Source organism: Benincasa hispida, chromosome 12, assembly GCF_027475165.1.
Source record: "Benincasa hispida cultivar pf3 chromosome 12, pf3_genome.v1.1, whole genome shotgun sequence".
Taxonomy (NCBI): Eukaryota; Viridiplantae; Streptophyta; class Magnoliopsida; order Cucurbitales; family Cucurbitaceae; genus Benincasa; species Benincasa hispida.
Window position 1 is genome coordinate 26,546,256 of NC_143489.1, and position 7,696 is coordinate 26,553,951.

Below are 7,696 nucleotides of genomic sequence, written 5' to 3' on the forward strand. Positions count from 1 at the left end.
ATATGTTTGAGCAACTTGTCTGGGTCTAGCTCAATCTTCCTTTCCCGAGCCAACCTTAGAATCAACTCTTTTAACACGAAGCATTTTTTGGCCGGGTGACTAACGACTCTGTGATACTTACAGTAATTAAGATCGTCTACATTCCTTGCTTGTTTCGGTCATTTACATTCCGCTAGCTAGATAAGCTGCTTTTTCAGTAGTTGCTCAAGCATATTCGCAATATCGGAGTCATGAAATGGATAAACTTTTTTCTGCCTCTCCTTCAAAGTTAGTCGACGTCTTTCGCCTCCATCATCTTTCTTTTCAATCTTCTTCTCCTACCCTTTTGAGGAAAACTTCAGCAAGGTCGCATTAATGACCATTGATTCCTTCATGGTGCCTTTCATAAACTTCTTAGTGCCCTTCATCTCTTTTTTATCCTTCTTCACCTCAGGGATCAAGAAATCCTTTGTTCCCCTATTAGCGATGCTCAGTTCCATATCATGGGCGCGAGCCACCAAGTTGTCAAACATATAGGGCTTTATTCCCTATAGAATATAGAGAAGTCCCTAGTGCATACCTTGGGTGCACATTTCTACAACAGAAAGTTCGGTGAGTCAGTCTTTTCAATCCAGACTCAGAGCTCTCCATCGGTTGATGTAGTCAATGATTGGCTCCTCTTTCCGTTGCTTGGCATTCATCAAATCCATCATGCTGACAGTTCGTCTAGTGCTATAGAAGTGGTTCAGGAATTCTCTTTCAAACTGCTCCAAGCTGTCAATTGTCTCGGCTCAATGTTAGTGTACCAAGCAAAAAGTTTCCTTTTAGGCTTTCTGACAAACTATTTAACTAGTAGATCTCCCCTGGTTCTTGCGTTCTTGCATGTTTCCACAAAGTGGGCAATGTGTTGTTTTAGGTTGCACTTTCTGTTGAATTGCAGGAACTTTGTGGGTTGATATCCAGAGACATTTGCAAGCTATTGATTCTTTGGGTGTATGGGGGGGGGGGGGGGGGGGGGGGGGGGGGGGGGGGGGGGGGGGGGGGGGGGGGGGGGGGGGGGGGTGTATGACTTGGAATACATAAAAAAGGTTTGAGATGGGCCTCCATACTGAGCCCTTATGAAGGTCATGATCATATCCTGACGTTGTTGGATTGACAGAGAAGCAACATAAGCCAATTGTTGTAGTTGATTCTTCTGCAGCACAGTCTTCCCTTTGTCATTTTCTTTGACAGCAAGAGCTTGGCTTGATTCAACAGCTTCTCGAGACTGTATCTGTTCTCTCAAGGCAATGATCTCATGATCTTGCTCCTCAACGACATTCATCAGAAAATTTATCTTTCTTTCCATTTTTACCATGGCCACCTTGGCTGTTACGTCCACCATCATGACAGAAATCACATCTAGGTATGATTCCTTTTTTGACTTGCTGGAGGCAGAAGTAGAGTTGTCAAATAGGGGATTCTCCTTGATGACAATGTTGTCTTTAGAAGATTCTGTCATCTACCTCAGGATGTTGTGTGCGTTGATAGAATCTTTCTTTTTCTCCTACATTACCTTATTTGAACGACTACGAGTGATAGGTCTCGTGTAGGAGTTGCTTGCAGTAGTCACCTTAGATTCAGCTTTCTTTGGTGCCATTGATTTGTTTGGATGTTAAGGGAGAGATGAGAAGTAGAGAGGTCCTACCTGGCGTGGCAATTTGTTCACATGAGGCCTTTGGAGAAATTTGTTTCGTGGAGTTGAACTTAAGTTGGTGTTGATGTTGATGTTGATTTTATGCGATGTTGTTTGATCTCTAGTACTTGATCCTTTAATTCTCTCTCGGTTGAATGCGTACGCCTGATGTATAGAAGCAGAATGCGTGGATGTTCTTGATCTTGGAGTTTTGGAAGAATGTTTGTATCTTCAAAGGATCTTAGTCTTCAAGTGTGGTCAGAATGCTTGTATCTTCATAGGACTTCAGTCTTAAAGTGTAGTCAGCTTTAGGAGTTTAGGCATCTTCTGATTGTTGGGAGAATTCTCTTTAGGTCTTCTGGACAGTAAAATTGCTGACCTCCACAAATGAGAAGAGATCCTCTATTTATAGAGTTCACTGGTGGGCCTCGTGGGCTTCGACTTGGTTAGTCCATGGGCCTGGCCTTTGGGCCCAATTAGTTGAATTTGGGCATAATTTGACATTTGGGTCAAATTAGCTCATTTTTGGGCTTAGTTGGGCTTTAACCCAAATAATAATATCAAATTAGGTCAAATTAATCTTATCTGATTCAACGATCATGATGAAACCACGTGGCATTATTGAAATTTGTCTTTATCTTCAATTTGGGGCACATGCCAACTCTTAATTTGTTCCAAATTTGATGATTTGGAATTTCGTTATTAATTTAGTGAATAACGTGGCAATTTATGATTGGTCCAAAATTTCTCATTCAAGAACCACTACGAGAAATTCCATTATATTCTCTGGATGAGAATCCAGAAGATGTGGGCTCTGGCTATTTTGGATGAAGGAAAAAGAGAGTTGAGAGAAGGAGAAGATTGAAAAATCACAAAACGTTTCTGTAACATTTTTATAGGAGGAGGAAGAAGAAAATCAATGATATTCTTCCCACTCTCATGATGTAGAGACAAAAGGGGGGAAGGAGTTACAATTCCCACCCTTAAATTATTTTAAAAAATAAAAAAATAATTTTTTTAATAAAAACCTTAATATATATTTATATGATAACCATTTTATCATATAATATATATTAAACTATATAGTTATATTATATATAACATATAACCTATAGTTTAATATTGTATTCAATACAATATAACCTATAGTTTTAATTCTCTCAACAACGAAATTTAATATAAATCTATTTATATTAAATTTAATTATATGAATCTAATTCACATAATTAATATTTGAATCATATTCAAATATTTAATTTCTCTCAAATAAACTTTATATTATAATGTATCAAATACATTATAGTAATTATATCATATATAGTTAGATTAAATTAATTATATCATATATAATTAATTCCCTCAATCAATTTGAACAATTCAAATTAATCTAAAAATTGATTCTCATTAATTCTCGTTAAGCTACAGAGGGGACCTCATGGACCTGTAGCTTAAAATTCCAATGGTACATGAATAATTAATTAAACTTTTTAATTAAGTTAATCACCATCCGTTAACTGTCGTGTACTCCACTAAAGACCGACAACTACACTCTTCATACTACAGATATATTTCTATGTCCATTGGATATAACCAATCAATAGTACGATGACCCTTCACAAATTGCTCGTAAGTATAGTTGGGCCGAAATTAGCGTTTTGCCCTAGTAGTTACATCTAACTTCTTAAGTACCATTGATCCCTCTAATGAACAATAAATCATAGTCCAACTATGACCAAACCCTTCTCTGGCTAGGAGAGGGTGTGGCGCCATATTGTTCAAGCCCCGGAATCAGCCCTTAAGGGAGCCATTTATCTACTTACCCTGACGTTGGGGAAGGAGTGAATTCCTTCTTATGTAGCTGTATTCCTAGCTTCCCAATCAAAAAAATCCCCAAAATGGTAGGCTTGTTGAGTTGGCGATTTGGCCACCATCACCCATACAAATCAAAGGACCGCATTCATAGGCAAGAGTTCATAACTCACTTAGGATTCAGGTCATGTAACCTATGGTCATCCTGGTGAAATGTAAGTCTCTATTATGAATGGCATTATATAATAAGACTAAACATTTCGTGGTCCGGTCTTATACAAAATCCTTTGTATAGAATATCCCCGCTCACATGTCTCCACATGAATGATTAGGATGAGATCATTTGTAGCACTTTACAACAATTGTAACATCTATAAAGGGGGCCATACTCATAGTGTCACCTTGATAAGGTATCCAACCTTATCTATCTACTACAGACCATTTAGGTTATCACTTAAACATGATCCACCCGTATGTCTCTACATACATATTTAAGCTACAAGATAACCTTGGATGTTAGTTTATTGGTTTGTGGGTTTAATGCTACTAAATATCAAATAAAACATCTTATATTTTATTAAATAAATAAAATGTTTGTACAATACAATTACAAATTTCAAGACCCTACGAGATTTAGGGCATCAATTCCAACATAAGGGACCTTTTGTCTAAGGTTCGTTCTGTCTAGGCTGAGGTGTTTAAGTTGACGGAAACGTAACACCCCTACCTAGGAACTTAACTGAAAAGGTGAATTAGATAGATTTGTTACAAGCATGCAATGTTTGATTAAAGTTTATTAAAATGTTTAATAAACATTAATCAGAGTTGTTTAGCTATCCAAAGTAAGTGTTACTAACACTCAGTGGGAGAAAAATGTGATATATGATACTTCATTTTACCTTTTCACATTTCTCCCTAAAACTCAGCCTCGAGACACCTTTGCTTGTATCCCCCTACAGATGGTGTTTGTATAGATCAATAACAAGGTGAATAGAGAGAGTGTTTATAGTAAGTGGGAGCGGGACGTGTGTCAACATATCCCACAGTCTTTCTCATTAGTTGGTAGTAATGTTTCATTCTCGACCTCGAGGCACCTTTGCTTGTGTCTCCCTACGGATGGCATTTACATGATTCTTTACCTCTAACTCCAGTAATGGATAGGACTACTTTAGTTTTTGCCCCCAATCAGTTTTTTCCTAAGGTTGGCTCATTGGGGCGGAACTCTAGAATCTAAAATGAGGGCTTACACTTATGAGAAATGTTAAGCAAGTTTAACTATTTATGGACCGAACAATAATGATTGATAATTACAATAACAAAGAGTTGTTTTGTCTATTAGTTGAGATAGTCTCATTTTAGTGAAAGGGAATTTGATCACCCTTCAGTAGCTTTTGTCTTGACTCATTGAAACATAGTTGCAAAATAGAGTCACTTAGGGTCCATTAGATTATTTTACTAAAATTGATTGGTTTTTCAAAATGGGTTTAATGTATAGATACTAATATAAATAATTTGTATGGTTTCAGCAATTTATTAACTATGACTACTGCAACACTTAATTTGCTCGCCACCAACAAACTAAAGGGCAAAAGTTATACAACCTGGAAAAACACCATTAACACAATTTTAATCATCAATGACCTTCATTTTGTTCTTATGGAGGATGGTCTTCCTATTCCTGCTTCTAATGTCAATTGAAATGTTCGGGAGGCATACAATCATTAGACACAGGCAAATGAAAAGACCCGAGCGTATATCTTAACAAGTCTTTCAGAAGTCTTGGACAAGAAGCATGAGCCCATGATCACTGCCTATAAGATCATGGAGTCCCTGTGAAGGTGTTCGGACAACCGTCCACACAACTCAGGCACGACGCTCTTAAACACATCTTCAATGTCCGTATGCAAGAAGGGGCATCTTTTAGAGAACATGTTCTCAACATGATGGTCCACTTCAACGTGGTAGAGATGAATTGGTCTGTCATTGATGAAGCCAGTCAGGTTAGCTTCATTTTGGAATCTTTACCTGAATGTTTTCTACAGTTCCATAGCAATGCTGTTATGAACAGAATTGACTGCAACCTGACCACCTTGCTCAATGAGCTTTAGACTTTCCAGTTCTTGAAGAAAAACAAGGAACAAAAGGGAGAAGCAAATGTTGCCTCATCCTCAAAGAAATTCTACAGAGAATCTTCCTTTGGAACTAAGTCTATGCCTTCTTCTTCTAGCACTAAAAAATGGAAGAAGAAGAAAGGGGGAAAGGGGAAAGATAACCCACCAGCTGCTACCCTGAAGGGCAAGAAGGCCAAAGCTGCAAAGGGAATCTGTTTCCATTACAACCACGAAGGATATTGGAAGAGGAACTGTCCCAAATACTTGGTAGAAAAGAAGAAGGCCAAATAAGGTAAATATGATTTACTTGTATTAGAGACCTGTTTAGTGGAGAATGATGATTCAACCAGGATAATTGATTCAGACACTACTAACCATGTTTGTTCTTCATTTCAGGGAATTAGTTCCTGGCGAAAACTAGAAGTTGAGGAGATGACGATGCGTATTGGACCTGGGCATGTTGTTTCAGCTGTGGTAGTGGGAGGGCTCAGACTCTACTTACAGAAATCCTATATTTTATTAGATAATGTATATGTGGTTCCAGGTTTGAAACGGAACCTGATTTCTATAAATTGTCTTCTTGAACAACAGTACACCTCAATAGAATGGTGTATTAGAAAGGAGAAGTCGAACCTTGTTAAACATGGTTTGGTCTATGATGAGTTATGTATCCCTTGGGGTTATGCAGTACAATCTGCAACATATTTTTTTAACTGTGTTCCATCCAAAAGTGTTACCAGAATACCTTTGGAATTATGGATTGGTCATAAAGGTAATGTATGCCATTTTAGAATATAGGGTTGCCCAACACATGTGCTTGAGGCAAATCCTAAGATACTAGAACCTCGTTCAAAACTATGTCTATTTGTAAGCTGCCCTAAAGGAATGAGAGGTGGTTACTTTTATGATCCTAAAGAAAATAAAGTATTTGTGTCAACAAATGCTACATTTCTAGAGGAGGACCACATTAGGGAGCATAAACCCCACAGTAAAATTGTGTTGAATGAAATTTCCAAAGAAACTACTGAACCTTCAACAAGAGTTGTTGAAGAACCCAACACCTCAATAAGAGTTGTTGAAGTTGGTGTAGGAAATCAAACACGAGGATTTCCATGAGCAGCGGAAGGGATTATTCTAAATTCCATTCAGATTGAACACAAGACAATTACAGTCTAAACAGAAACTAACAGGTTATACATAAATAGAAATTATATACGATGATATAAGGGATAGAAGATGTATACGTTTGAAGAATCATTCTTCAAGAATCCATCGAATAGTCTCCTATGCATCCAACAACAGCAACGCTCGAACGCAACGATTGGAGCACAGAACGAACACAACGAACACAGCCTCCACGAAACCAATCGAATCCCACTAGATTCATGAACTGTGTGAGGACACCACCACAATGGTTACCTTGGTATTCTCGGTGTGAGAATCTAACAGTTGTGGGCTCTGTATGATCTTGGCTTGAGGAAGAGACTGGAGGTCTACGATCTAGTAGACGATCAAGCAAGTGGGAGATAAGAAGCTGGTCTATCGTATAGACGATGTGCTCGATCGTTTAGTAAACGGCAACCTATCGCATAGACTTAGCCACTCGATTGTTTAGCTAGATTAGTTGAATGACTATCGTATAGTCAAAGGTAAGCGTCGCTTAGCTGATCGTGTAGTCTCTCAATGCTATCACTTAATAAAACTCATTCACTCGATAGTTTCTAACCATGAGCACTTTTCGAATGAAGCAACTCCTAAATTTAAGATTTTTTTCTTTTATCTCACGGTTACCATAAAATTACCAATAACCCCCCCCCCCCCCCCCCCCCCCCACTCCACGATCTAGATGCTTGTTTCAACCTATAAATGAACCTATTAAGCTTGCAAACTTTTTGCTCTTGATCTGGAACTATGAACCCCTTTAGTTGAGCCATGTAGATGGTCTCCTCAAGATTACCATTTAGAAAGGCAGTCTTGATGTCCAGTTGTCGTATCTCATAATCATAAAATGTGGCTACGGACAGAAGTATCCTGATAGACTTCAACATGACAACAGGTGAGAAAGTTTCCTCATAGTCCACTCCCTCGACCTGGGTATAACCCTTTGCCATGAGTGTAGCCT